Genomic DNA, 14,871 nt, shown 5'->3' with positions numbered 1-14,871 from the left:
CTCTGGCAGCTGAATGGAGGGTACATTGGAGCAGAGATAAGGCAGGAAGAGCAACCAGAAAGATATTGCAGTGTTCCAGGCAAGAGTTATGCAGTTCTGTACTAGGATGGTTTCAGATGGCTTTCTAGAATGGCTAGACCAGTTCACAGCTCCACCAACAGTGCACTAACACACTTGATTTCCTATACCGTGTTTCCCCGATAATAAGACACTGTCTTATTATTTTTTTGGAAAGAAAAACACCAGAGGGCTTATTTTCAGGGGAGGGCTTGTGTTGTCCTGCCTCAGCTCTCCTCTGCGGCACTGCTCTCAATGGCACCAGCAAGCAAATCACTGGGGAAGAACAGGATGACGCGCTCTGATTGGATGCAGCTCGGAGCGCGGCGTGCGTTTCACCTGGGGGGGGGGACAGTGCATACAGAGGGTACCGTAATGTAGCGTGTAGTGCAGGGGATCACCTTCACTACAGTAGCAATCTCAATAAGGCTTATTTTCGGGGGAGGGCTTATTTTAGAGGAATCTTACACAGTAAGGGGAGGGCTTATTTTCGGGATAGGTCTTATTATCGGGGAAACACGGTTTCATTTGTCATCTTCCTATTTTGTTGTCTTGGTCAGGCTGAGAGGTGTGAGCTGAAACTTCAAAGTTGTTTTAATCTGCATATCTCTAATTATTAGTGATTTAGACCATTTTTTCATGTGTTTTTGACAGTTTGGATTTCTTCCTTTGGAAATTGCCTTAAACAGGCATTCTCAAAAAAAAAAAAAAGCACACAAAAAAATGCTCTAAATCACCAAAAAGAAAAATGCACCTTCTCAAAAGGGGCAGTAGAGAGCACAAAGGCCATTTACTCCTGAGTTACAACAAGCTTAAGATATCATCACAGCATTTAATACCCAAAGAGAGGTCTTTTCTTCATGTTGACCTGAGGTAAGTTCTCAGCAAGTCTAAGGTTCCTTCTCATTCCCATTAGATTGGCAAAAATGGCTATAAATGAAGACAGCAATTATTGGAAGGCAGGAACACTAATGTATTCAGGGGATCTGTGAATTGGTGCAGCCAAATAATGGAGTTTGAACTTCCAAGGATATTGATTTATTAAGCAATACATGCCAGTTGTTGTTCAGTTGTTTCAGTTGCGTCAGACTCTACTTGACCCCAGTTTGGAGTTTTCTTGACAGATACTGGAGTGGTTTACCATTTCCTTTTCCACCTCATTTTACAGAGGTTAGAAACCAAAGCAAACAGCACTAAGTGACTTGCCCAGGGTCACTGTAATGCCAAGCAAAGGCAACTTCCAAGGTTCAAAAATACCAGCAAAGCAGCCCTCCATTTTATTCAGTGACAAATTAAGAACAGAAAAAATAAAAACACAGGATTCATCAAGTGTAATTCAATCATTTCCAAGTACTTCTCCACCCGGGCAGTGCATTCATTTAATCAATCACAAAGCCCCTCTTCTCAAATGGAGATTAGTTTCCAATCATAAACAAAGTACATTCATTTGGTCAGTCACAGAGCACAAGAGTCAAAAGTTTCCCACCCCTGGATCACAACTTAATTAAAATTATCTTCAGTTAATGCCAAGCACCTTCTCAAAAGGGGCAGTAGAGAGCACAAAGGCCATCTACTCCTGAGTTACAACAAGCTTAAGATATCATCACAGCATTTAATACCCAAAGAGAGGTCTTTTCTTCATGTTGACCTGAGGTAAGTTCTCAGCAATCTCTGTTCCAGAGGAGACAAAGCTTAACAAGATGTGATAGCAATGGAATATAAAGATCCCCCTGTATTGTTTTTGGTTTTCAAACTGATTGTGTTAAAACCCAGAGTTTGTTAATCCCACCTGTGGGATGGACTTGTTGACAGTGAAAAGAGAGTCCTGAACTGGGAGGAGCTGGTGATGTAGATTTGGAGAGACACTAGAGGAGACAGAAGAACTTTTTGGAAGCAGCACCTTTGTGGAGGCAGAGAGAGACTGAGAGGATTTCTGAGGGCCACTTTGAATTGCCCTGGATTTTTGAGACCTGCACCCAGAGCTGCCAAGGACTGAGGAGACATGGCTGTTTTGCTGGTATTTTGTCTATCTGTTTTGATGTTGTTTTGCCGGATTTGTCCACTGGTGAAAGACAGTCCTGTTGTTGAAGAAGACCTGGAACCTGGCTGCTGGCTAAGAGATCCTGAGACTGTCCTGCAGACAGAGAGTGAATACTGTCCACTGGTGAAGGACAGTGCTGTTGTTGTAGGAGTCTGGGAACCTTTCTGTTGGTTCAGAAGCCCTGAAGAAGGATTTTCTTGTTGTATGTTTACAGAAATCCTGGGAGAGGGTTTTGCTAATGTTTTCAGGGGTCCTAGGACTGTTCTGCAGACAGAGGATGAATTAATGAAGAGACTGGCAATGTATCTTGTGGCCTTGCTAAGCTTTGTCTCCCCAGGAACAAAGATTGCTGAGAACTTGCCTGTGTCAAGATGAAGAAAAGACCTCCATTTGGGTACTAAGTGCTGTGCTTAAACTTGGTGTAACTCTGGGGTAGATTTCAATTGTGATCCAGGGATGGGGAACTTTTGACTTTTTTGTGTTCTATGATTGAACAAATGAAAGTACTTTACTTATGATTGGAAACGAATCTCCATTTGAGAAGAGGGACTTTGTGGTGGACTAAAGGTATAGCCTAGGGGTGGAGAAGTATTTAGAAGAGGGACTTTGTAATTGATTGAATGATTGGAAGGTCCTGGGGTGGGGTAGTACTTGGAGATTATTTAATCACACTTAGTAAATGCTGTATTTTGAATGATGTCATGTTTTGATCTTCTCTGTTCTTAATTTGTCACTGAATAAAATGGAGAGCACCTATGCTGGTATTTTGAACCTTGGGAAGTTTCCTTTGCTTGGCATTACATTACACAAAGCCACAAGATACATTGCCACTGTCCTCATTAATTCATTCTCTGTCTGTAGAACAGTCCTAGGACCCCTGAAAACATTAGCAAGACCCTCTTCCAGGATTTCTGTAAACATACAACAAGAAAGTCCTTCCTCAGGAGCTCTGAACCAACACTAAGGTTCCAGGACCTCTGCAACAACAACACTGTCCTTCACTAGTGGACAAATCTGGCAAAACAACATCAAAACAGACAGACAAAGTACCAGCATCACAGCCATGTCTCCTCAGTCCTTGGCAGCTTTGGATGGCAGCTCTCAAAAGTCCTGGGCAGCTCAAACTGGCCCTTAGCAATCCTCTCTCTCTCTTTGCCTTCATGATGCTGCTTCCAAAAATTCTGCCTCTCTTCCTCTGCTTGTGCCTCTCTAAATCCACGGCACCAGCTCCTCCCCATTCAGCCCTTTCTTCACGTCAACAAGTCCATTCCACAAGAGGGATTCACAAGCTCTGGGTTTTAACACTCAACCCAAAAACCAAGCCAATACAGGGGGATCTTTAAATTCCATTACTATTACAGTCACACAGCTAATAAGTGTCTGAGTCCAGGCTTGAATTTCGGAAGATAAGTCTTCTTGGTTCTAAGCTCAGTACTCTCTCACTGTACCACCTGGCTGTCCAAATCAGGATCAGGCCCCTTCAACTTTGTCATTGGACCCTGAATACAGAGGTAAATAGCATTAAAATATGCATTAAAAACAATCAAGACCAGTTAATTAAAAGAAGACAATTAATAGGACACAAACTTTAGGTAATATGATTTTTTTAATTGGAGGAAAGATTAGAGACTTTCAAAGTTGGAAGGGGAGAGTGAATAGGTGCAATTCCTTGAAATCAGAAAAATATATGTGTCCTACTCCCCTCAAGTGTCTCTTTTCAGTCAAAGGAACATGGAAACAAAAACTGCCTGACCAGTACAGGGCCAGTTTTCAGATAAGACTTATGGATTGCTTGAAATGTATAACTGTGAGAAAACTCTTTGAATCAATCTTCAGCTCAGATTGGGTTTCTGATCAGCATAACCTAGATCCTTAGTTAAGAGTCTCTTAGCAAAAGGTAGAGGTGGTCTCCTTCCCAAACCTTGCAGGGCTACGTTCAAGTGATGCAATAAAGTTTTCTCCCAATTCCCACAATTGATTTTAAAACTTTGAATTCCAGATTCATTCCCTTTCTCCCTTGTCACCTGCTCTTACTGGGAAGATAAGCAGTTCAGTATAGGATGTACATGTGTGGCTAATGCAAAACAATAACATAGTAGATATATTGTAAAAGACTGATTATATTTCCTTCCCTCCTATCCCACCTCCCACTTATTGTATTCTCTACTTTGATCCCATCCCTTTTCAAAAGTGGGTGCTTCCAACTTCTCTCCCTCCTCCCCCCCCCATCTGCCCTCAAGACAGAATTTGGACTATACCCATAATTGAACAGAAAAGGATCTGAGCAAGATCCAGAATCGAACATAAGATGGAGTCAGCATGGTTCACTCAATTCCCACAATTACCTCAGATCAAAGAAAAAGGGAGGATGCTTCTCAGATCTATTTTATCTAGTACTAACTTCTCTTTTGACCTCCTATCTCACATCTCCAACTACCCTTTGGACATCTTGAACTGGATGTCCCATAGACATCTCAAATATGACATATCCAAAATTGAACTCATCTTTTCCCTAAAACCTTTCCCTTTGCTTTTTTTGGGGGGAGCCTTTTTTTGAGGGGGAAAGGCAGGGCAATTGAGGTTAAGTGACTTACTCAAGGTCACACAGCTAGTAAGTGTGTCAAGTGTCTGAGGCCAGATTTGAACTCAGGTCCTTCTGACTCCAGGGCCTGTGTTCTATTCACTGTACCACCTAGCCACCCCAAACCTTTCACTTTTCTTAATTTTCCTATTACAGCAACACAATCCTCCCAATTACCTAGGCTCAAAACCTAGATATCATCCTTGACCTCTCACTGTCTCATACTTCATATCCAATCATTTTCCAAGTCTTAACAATTCTGAGTTCATAACATCTCTCATATATATCCCCCGTCTCTTTTCTGATACTGCTACCACCCTGATACAGGCTTTCATCACCTCATCTCTGGCCTTCTGGTTGGTCTCCCTGCTTCAAATCTCTTCCCATTCCTGTCCATCTTCTACTCAGCTAACAAACTGGTCTTCCTAAAACATAGGTTTGATCAGGTTATTCCCTAATTTAATAAACTCCAATGGCTCCCTATTAACTCCAAGATGAAATATAAAATCTTTTGTTTGGCTTTTAAAGTCATTCATAACTTGGCTTCTTCCTTCTTTTCCAGTTCTCTTACATATCACTTTCTTCAATATAATCTGTGGTTCAGTGACACTGGCTTCCTTGCTGTTCTTTGCCCATGACACCCCATCTCCTCAATACAGGCACTTTTACTGACTCTCCCCTCATGCCTGGAATTCTCTCCCTCTTAGGCTCTACTTTCTGGATTCCCTGACTTCCTTGAAGAAACATTTTGCCTTTTGCCAGAATCCTTTTTGTAGTCCACCCCTTATACTACTACCTTCCCTTTGACATAATTCCTAGTTTATCCTATTTATATCAAGTTATCTTCCTCATTAAACTGTGAGAGCAGGGACTGTTTTTGCCTTTCTTTGTACCTCTAGTGCTTAGCCATAATGCCTGGCACATTGTAGATAATATAATAAATGCTTTTTAACCTGTTGTCTTGACCATATTTATAAAAAAATATTTACAGTAGCATTGTTTGTTGTAAAAAAGAACTGGAAAAGAATGGGAACCCATCATTTGTGGAACAACTACAACTTATATTATGTGAATTAATAGAATATCATTGCACAATCAGAAAAAATGAAAAGGACTTTCAGAGAAGACTGGGAAGACTTTTACAAACTGATGTAGAGTGAAGTGAACAGAAAGAACCAGGAAGACAATTCATCTGTTGTGTTCTCTCTGGGAACTATATGCAACCTACAATTAAAGTTACAGGTGGTGGGGCAGCTAGGTGGCGCAGTGAGTAGAGCACCGGCCCTGGAGTCAGGAGGACCTGAGTTCAAATCCGGCCTTAGATATTTAACACAAAAAACTAAGTGTCTGACCTTGGGCAAGTCACTTAACCCCAATTCCCCTACCTTCCCCTTCCAAAAAAGCAAAAAAACAACCCCAAACACAAAAAACAAATAACATCCAGGAGAAATATTAGGTCAACATTAAAGACCAATTATTAGAGACTTAATAAAGTTAAATTAAAAAAAAAGTTACAGATCGAGCCCTCAGAAAGGTGAATACTCTCCCAAGGTTTCAGGGGAACCTCTCTCCTCGAGAGAGTGTATCTCTCCCACCAATACCAGCAGTGTCCATGAGAAAAGTACTATGATTGAAGATTAGAGAGATGAGGAAAGTGATTGTGGGGACAATGTGTTAGAGATAGTAAGATGGGATGGGATTGAGGGTACACATAGATGGTTTGGCTTTGTAAAGAGGGGGGGCCACATCTTCATCAGAGGCTGGAAAGAATAAGTAGAGGATAATATCAAAGGGCTGTGAAATATAAAAAAAGGAAGGGGAGAGAGTTCACAATAAATGGCATCTATTTTCTCACTAAAGGATTGGGCAAGGTTCTCAGCTGAGAAGATGGAAGGAGAAGCTGTCGTGGGACTTGAAGTAAAAAGAGGTTTGCAACAGCTGCTGTAAGGAGGAGATAGGTAATCAACTAGGGAGCAAAAAAAATTTTTGATGGTAGTGCCAACATGATTGAGATTAGATAGCATAAGTTTGTCATGGACAGCATGGTTGTGGACTTCCTCCAGCTCTTCTCAGCAGCACTTAGTAGGAGCAAAGGAAGTAAAATGTTGGAAGTAATCCATGGCTGGGGTTTGAGAAGACAAGGGGAAAAGTCGTTTCCTTTTCATTGTCACAGAAGATGATGCAGGGTTTAACTAGTGAACCAAAGGCTCAAAATCGGAAAGGAAGCAAAATGTAGCCAGAGCAGGGACGATGGCCTCATAAAATATTAAAGGGTAGAGGGATTGGAGACCAAGGTGAGGATGAAGAATAGATTTAGAAGTAAAGCATAATCAGTTAATAAACATTTATTAAGCACCAACTGTGTGCCAAGCTCTGTGTTAAACACTGAGGAAACAAAAAGAGGCAAAAGATAGTCCCTGCCTTCAAAGAACTCACCATTTAATAGGGAAGACAATAAGAAAACAAATATGTACAAACAAACTATATTGAGGATAAATAGGAAGAAGTCAGAAGAAGGAAGGTGCTAGAATTAAGAGGGGATGAGGAGTAGAAAATGTAATTTTAGTTGGGACTTACATGAAACAAGGGAAGGCAGTGGGTAGAGGTGAGAAGGGAGAGCATTTGAGGCATTATGGACAAGCAGAGAAAATGCCCAGAGAGGAGGGATGTAGTGACTTGTTCGTGGAATAGCAAGGAAGCCAGTGTCATTGAATCAAAGAGCACATGGCAGGGAATGAAGTGCAAGAAGACTGGAAAGGTAGGGAGAGGTTAGGTTACAAAGGACTTTGAATGCTATTTTGTATTTGATCCTAGAAGTAATAGGGAGTCATTGGAGTAACTGAATGGAAAATGGATTGGAGTTGGGAGAAACTCACCAGCAAGCTATATATAGGGGGAAGTTCATTTTTGGATAGGTTGAGTTTAAGATGGTTATTGAATTTGGGGTTTGGATGACTGAGAGTTAGTTAGAGAGTTGAGACTGGAGATCAGTAGAGAGGAGGGGCAGTATAGATAGATATGAGAATGATCAGCAAAGAGATCTTAATTAAATCCATGGGAGCTGATGATATCACCAAGTGAAGAAGTATAGAGGGATCCAGGCCTAGGACAGAACCCTGTAGTTAGAATACCTGCAGTTAGAGCAGGTGATCTGAACAAGGATCCAGTGAGACAATGTAATGATAGGGCAATGATTAATATTGTAGTTTGGTTTTATATGTTATCACTTTTGCTTTTCCTACAATATCCTATATTAGCCTGGTCACTTGCATTTCTACTCTTCTGAGCTGTTTGGTGGTATGGATTGCTCACATTACCATAAGAACTCTCATTTACATTCCTAAGCCAGGTCTCGTCAAGAACTCAGGCTGACTATCAACATCTCAAAGCTCCATGAATTTTCTCTCTAGGGATCTCTCTTGCTAAAGTTTCTAAAGCAAAGTGAGGCCTTTGAGTTTAGCCTTGCCACTATTTGTCTAAATTGTTGTCCTACTGTCTGAGGTATGGTTGTCATTTTTTCTGAAGTTCTTGACAATAAACTCAAGCATCATACCACAATTTGTTTCTTACAGAGCTCTTCTGAGCTGAAGTTAGAAATAGTCACCAATTTTCCTTCAGCCTTTCAGCCAAGACATGTGTGAGTTTTAAGTATTTGCATCCTGTCCATCTTCTGAGACCCCACATACAAGTCAAGGTGGAAATGGCTCCTGCCCAAACATCAACAAGTATAGCACAAAGTCAGTGGTGTCATTCCTAGTATAATTGTACATATGTACTAAAAATGCTACGCATTGATTCTAGTGATATTTTTGTTTAGGTCATAGTGCTTCTAACATGATCATTATTGTGTGATTGAAAAATGCAGGCTGTTGGTGTACTTGAGGTAAGATATAGTTCTAGACTTCTTGATACCAGCCAAAACCAACACTTCCTTGATTACCTTGTTCTTAAGTTCTCTGTCTTGGTCAGAATGGATGCTGGCAGGGAATCTACACACTAAAAAATGCATTTCCCACAACACTCTAACAACGTTGGAAACTTTCTGGTTCCTGCTTCAACATGTCTGTGCTAACTTATGAAATCATTATTTACATCTGATATATGGCTTACTATCTCCTCCAGACATAAAAAGTCATTGCAGACCAGTTTCAAAGGATTGTTAATGCTTATATTCTCAACTTTTCTTTGAACATATTAGTCTCCCATGAGTCTCACACTTCTTAATGGTACCTGCTGTCATTTGAGGTCAGTAAAATTGAATTCTCAATTTGGAACTATGCCTAAAGGGCTTTAAAACTGTGCTACCTTTTGATCCGCCATACCACTACTAGGACTACCCCAAGGAGATCAAAGAAAAATGAAAAGGACCCATGTGTACAAAAATATTTATAGCAGCTCTTTTTGTAATGGCAAAGAATAGGAAACCAAGGGGATGCATATTAATTGTGGAATGACTGAAAAAGTTTTGTTATATGAATGCAATAGAATATGACTGTGCTGTCAGAAATGATGGGGGGGGGTGGAGTCAAGATGGCAGAGTAGAAGCAGGACCTCTGAGCAGCTCCGGCTTCTGCCTTCCCCAATCAATGTAAAAAAGGGACTCTAAACAAACTTTGGAGCTGCAAAACCCACAAAATGACACAGAGAAGCTAACCTCTCGCTGCAGCACAGTGCTCTGGAATCTGAGCCCAGGCCCGTGTGAGCCAAGGGTTTTAGCCTCAGGGCAGGTTTGATCAGCCACAGGCCAGAGGGACTTCAGATCAGCAGCTGTGGCCGTTTCCAGAATTATCAACACATGGATGCGAAAGACAAATTGAGAGGTCAGAGCAGTCTCGATTTTAGGACCCAATAAGAGGGAGTGCATCGGCTTTTGCCCCTGGAGTGAGAAGCCACTGAGAGCCTGGCACAGCCAACCAGCCCCACATGGCAGCTTCAGCTCCTGGCCTGCAGAGTGTATGGGGACCAAGCAACCAGTCTGAGGGGAAAGCGTGATTTCTTTAACCTGCTTGGATCTGGATTGCAGTCTAGGGTGGAGGTCCTGGGGTATGTGTCCAGCTTGCCAGAACATGCGGAGGCCTCAGAGAGGGCACCCATCTAATACCTCCAGCAGCTGAGAAAACCCCAGCGTTTGTGACAAAAGCTCTCCTGCCTGGTGGCAGAGTCCTACTGTGGCAAAAAGCCCAGGGGTCAAGTGACTGAGGGGCGACATGACCAGGCAAAGGAAACAAAGCAGACAGAAGATTCCAACATTACACTCCTATTTTGGGGACAAAAAGGATCAAAGCATGGAACAAGAGGAAGACAGTGAAGTCAGAATTCCTGCACCAAAAGCTTCAAAGGAAAAGACGAGCTGGTTACAGGCCATAGAGGACCTTAAGAAGCAGATAAGAGAAGTGGAGGAAAAATTGGAAAGAGAAATGAGAATGATGCAAGAAAATTACGAAATGAGAGTCAACATTCTGACTGAGGAAAATAACACCTTAAAAAATAGACTAACTCAAATGGCAAAAGAGGCTCAAAAAGGCAATGAGGAGAAGAATGCCTTAAAAAGCTGAATTTTCCAGATAGAAAAAGAATATCAAAAGCTCAATGAGGAGAATCATTGCTTCAGAATTAGATTGGAGCAAATGGAAGCTAATGACTTTATGAGAAATCAAGATGCTGTTAAACAGAGCCAAACAAATGAAAGAATAGAAGGCAATGTGAAATATCTCATGGGAAAAACCACTGACCTGGAAAATAGATCCAGGAGAGATAATTTTAAAATTATTGGACTACCTGAAAGCCATGATCAAAGAAAGAACCTAGAAGTCATCCTCCAGGAAGTTCTCAAAGAAAACAGCCCTGATGTTTTACAACCAGAGGGCAAAATAGAGGTTGAAAGAATCTACCGATCACCTCCTAAAAAAGATCCCAAAAAGAAAACTCCTAGGAATATTATAGCCAGGTTCCGGAATTCCCAGATCAAGGAGAGAATATTACAAGCAGCCAGGAAGAAACAATTTGAATATTGTGGAAACACAATCAGAATAACACAGGATCTGGCAGCTTCTATACTGAGGGATCGAAGGGCTTGGAATATGATATTCCAGAGGGCAAAGGAGCTGGGATTAAAACCAAGAGTCACCTACCCAGCAAACCTGAGCATCATGTTTCAGGGGAAAATATGGTCATTCAGTAGAATAGAGGACTTTCAAGCATTCTTGATGAACAAACCAGAGTTGAATAGAAAATTTGACATTCAGATACAAGAAGCAAGAGAAGCATGAGAAGGTAAACAGGGAAAAGAAATCATAAGGAACTTATCAAAGTTGAACTATTAACATTCCTACATGGAAAAACAATAATTGTAACTGATGAAACTTTTCTCAGTATGAAAATAGTTGAAGGGAATATACATATATATATATATACATATATATGTCTATATATGAGGATATATGGGCATATGAATACATATGTAAATGTGTGTATAAATGTTTACAGGTATACATAGATAGAGGGCACAGGACCAATTTAATAGGAAGGCATGTACTTAAAAGGTGAAATTAAGAGGTGATAGAAGAATATATTGAGAGGAGATGGGGAGAGACAAAATGGGGTAAACTATCTCATATAGAAGAGGCAAAGGGAAAATGGTTACAATGGAGGGGAAAAATAGGAAGGCAAAAGGGAATGGTCAACCTTATTCTCATTGAATTTTGCTTGGGGAGGGAATGAAATACACACTAAATAGGCATCTCACCCTATAGGAGAGTAGAGGAGAAGGGGATGAGAGGGGAGGGATGATGTGGAAGGGAGAGCAGGCTGGGGGGAGAGAAGCTGGAAGCACCCACTTTTGAAAAGGGACAGAATCAAAGTAGAGAATAGAACAAATGGGAGGTAGGATAGGAGGGAGGGAAATATAATCAGTCTTTTACAATATATCTACTATGTTATTGTTTTGTGAACTGCTTATCTTCCCAGTAAGGGCAGGTGACAAGGGAGGAAGGGAATGAATCTGGAATTCAAAGTTTTAGAAACAAATGTTTAAATATATATATATATATATATATATTTTACATGTAATTGGGAAATAAGATATACAGGCACTGGGGCATAGATATGCACCATGCCCTACTGGAAAAGTCGAAAGGTGTATGGGAGAAAATATGGGAGAGAACAGATTGGAGGAGTGGGACTGCTATTTTGGGGAGGTGGGTAGCGGAAAAACAGGGAGAAAATTTGTAACTCAAAATCTGGCAGAAATGAATGATGTAAATCAGAAGTTAATAAAGCATTTGAAAAATGGAAAAAAAAAAAAGAAATGACGAGAGGGATCATTTCAGAAAAATCTGGGAAGCCTTCTATGAACTTCGTGAGCAGAATCAGGAGAACAACATATATAGTAACAACAATATTATTAAGATAAACAACTGTGAAAGACTCAGTAACTCATTAATACCTTGGTCTCACCAGAGGGTTTATGATGAAAAATGCTATCCATCTTCAGGTATAGATCTGATGGCCTAAGAATGCAGACTAAAGCATAATTTTTCCTTTCTTTGTTTTGTTGGGGTTTTTTTCAGAACATAGCTAATACCAAAATATGTTTTGTATGGCTTTATATGTATAATGGGTATCATATTTCTTGCCTTCTCAATGGGTAAGGGAGAAGATGGAGGAAGGGAGGGAAAGAATTGTAGCTGAAAATGAAAATAAAATAAAATTGGTTCTTTACTAGCTCTGGGGTTTTCTCTTAATTCCTATAACCAAAGTCAGCAATCTGGTGCTTTCATGGCCATGGAACATGTATTGGGTAGCACCAACTGCTTCCTTGAAGCATACTGTGATCAATACAGATTTCAATATAGTTTTTAGTAACAAAGCTCCAACTTCTGCTATTATCTCAACAATAAAATGCCTTCTAGGAAATGGAACTTGAGTCATTTATCTTCATGTTCTTATTTCTTATATTACTTCTCATTCCTGCATCACCACCTACTCCCTCTGCTAGTCATTAAAACTGAAGCAAAGAGGGTTGGTTATCCCAGGTACTATTTCTTTGTCATGATATCAGGAATTTCTGAATAATCAAAGGTATTTGCTTATTCATAGGATCATATATTTAAAGCTAAACTGTACCTCAGAAGCACACAAACATACTCCCCACTGCTTAGAATATAATTACTTCTCACCAACACTACCACCTTATACACTGGGGAAAGGAAGGTTTAAGTTCACAGTTTAGTTCAGTACCTTTATAACACAGACTGGAGTTCCAAGTTCTAAGACTTTTCTTGGGCTCTAGTCCCAGGCGCCCTAGTTTCTCTTTGCTTCCCTGATAGACTGGCTGGCTGTAACATTTGGTCTGGAATCCTTCCTCCAAGGTCATCATCACTCAGTTCTGAGTCTGGTGAGGATTATTATCTGCACCTAGAAACAAGGACAAACAAAACAGATCAAAGAGAAACTCCAGACCTGTTTTTCAGGGCCATAGGACTTTAAAAAAAAAAAAGAGGAGCAAAGGAAGGTAGCCCTTCCTCTCTTGTTAGTTTAGTTCATATATCACCCACACTACGGTGAATCTTTACCCTTTCTGGACATAGAATAAGAAAGAGTAGGCAGAAAAGAGAATAAGACTGTACCAGACTGGCAGTTTTAAAGACACTGTTCTGTTTAAATTAATGTTTAAAGCCTGTTCTGGTTACATAGCCAACTGAAGGAGTGTACTCCTATCTACAGGGGCAGCTAAGTGGCATGGTGGATAGAGTGCTGGGTCTGAAGTCAGGAAGACCTAAGTTCAAACCTGACCTCAGACACTTATTGTGTGACTTTGGACAAGTCACTTAACACTGTTTGCTTTAGTTTCCTGATCTGTTAAATGAGCTGGAGAAGGAAATGGCACACCACTGCAGTATCTTTGCTAATAAAACCCTCCAAGAAAGGTCACAAAGAGTAAGACATGACTGAAAAAAAGACTGAACAACTCTCATCCATGTGGCAGGGAAACACAGGACATCTTCTCCCAGAATCAGGGTGTTAGGTGATCTTGCCATGCCACAAAGACCTAATTACAATAATATTTAGCAATCCAAGAATGCTAAATAAAGCTTAATTAAGGTGTATAGTACTGTACAGCAATGACATAATGAAGCAATAGAGGCATGCAATTAATACAAATAAAATAATAAAGCAAGTAGGCAAAGTATTGATAATACAATTTGACATGCACAGAATCATGGGAAAAGAAATGTCAATAACTGTATCTATGTACTAACAGCTAATATATAATTATACAAATAGCACCTTGTCAATCAATATCACATACATATACATAATCTCATTAAAACACACATTTAATGAATGAATCATCAGCATTAATAACAAGCATTTTGAAAATAATAGCCCTATGAATGCAGTGGCTTGATTATAGGGAAATTTCTGTGGGCAAACAAAAAATAAACAAAAACAATCTATAAATAAGATTTTTTAAAAATCAAGACTGGAACAGTTTTCAGCAAATAAACATGAAGATAATTCAAAACACAAGCAAATGTAAAATAAGACAAAATGTAAAAAGAAGAAAATTCTTCACAATAAAACCCAGCCCCAGCCCCTACAAAAACAAAACAAAACTGGGCCAACATTGCACTTAAAACTTAAAAGGGCCCAAGGAAAATAAGTCTTCCAGTCAAGCAAGCAAGCAAGCATTTATTAAGTACCTACTCCATGTCAGTCATGGTGGTAGGTGCTGGGATACCGATATAGTGTTACTACCTTCAGTGTGCTCCAGCAACCTGTTTAAAAGACAAATCAAACACTACAAAAAATAAATAATAAAGCTTCAAAATCCCAAAAGTAGAAAAGAAAATGTTTAAAATACCACACAAGAAGTTTGTTCTACTGTGTAATGGAGGGCTGTTGTTAGGACACACCTGCAAGCCAGTGCCTGTTTCTGCTTGGGTTTCCCTGAGCTTGGGGGATTCTGGCTGTTTGCATGTCAGAAGCCTCAGTTCCACAAAATGGAGAAGCAGTCACCCGCCACTCAAAGAGCCAAAGGATTCTATCAAGCATACTCCCCACACCACACTTCTCATGTTCATTCTTTTGTTATTTTTTCTCATATTGAGTACAAATAGGACCTGTAGAAGGTATGATTTGGTCATGTATGTAATGCATATGCATTCTGGAAGATTATTCTTACCAAATT

The 14,871-nt window shown here is 40.2% G+C and overlaps 1 long non-coding RNA gene across 2 annotated transcripts in view; it reads right to left on the bottom strand.

Annotated features, from left to right (window-relative positions):
* LOC138156813 (uncharacterized) overlaps nucleotides 1–14,871 on the bottom strand; it is a 73,123-nt gene that overhangs the window by 50,493 nt on the left and 7,759 nt on the right. For both annotated transcript variants that reach the window (XR_011167225.1, XR_011167226.1), the window contains exon 2: nucleotides 12,918–13,094. This is a non-coding gene — a long non-coding RNA (uncharacterized lncRNA). The remainder of the gene's footprint in view (nucleotides 1–12,917; nucleotides 13,095–14,871) is intronic.

Source organism: Petaurus breviceps, unplaced genomic scaffold (assembly GCF_028583685.1).
Source record: "Petaurus breviceps papuanus isolate PSGF00001 unplaced genomic scaffold, PetGlider_PUasm1.0 164, whole genome shotgun sequence".
Classification (NCBI taxonomy): Eukaryota; Metazoa; Chordata; class Mammalia; order Diprotodontia; family Petauridae; genus Petaurus; species Petaurus breviceps.
Note: the sequence above shows the minus strand (reverse complement) of the source record. Positions and strands in the feature narration are given on the sequence as shown.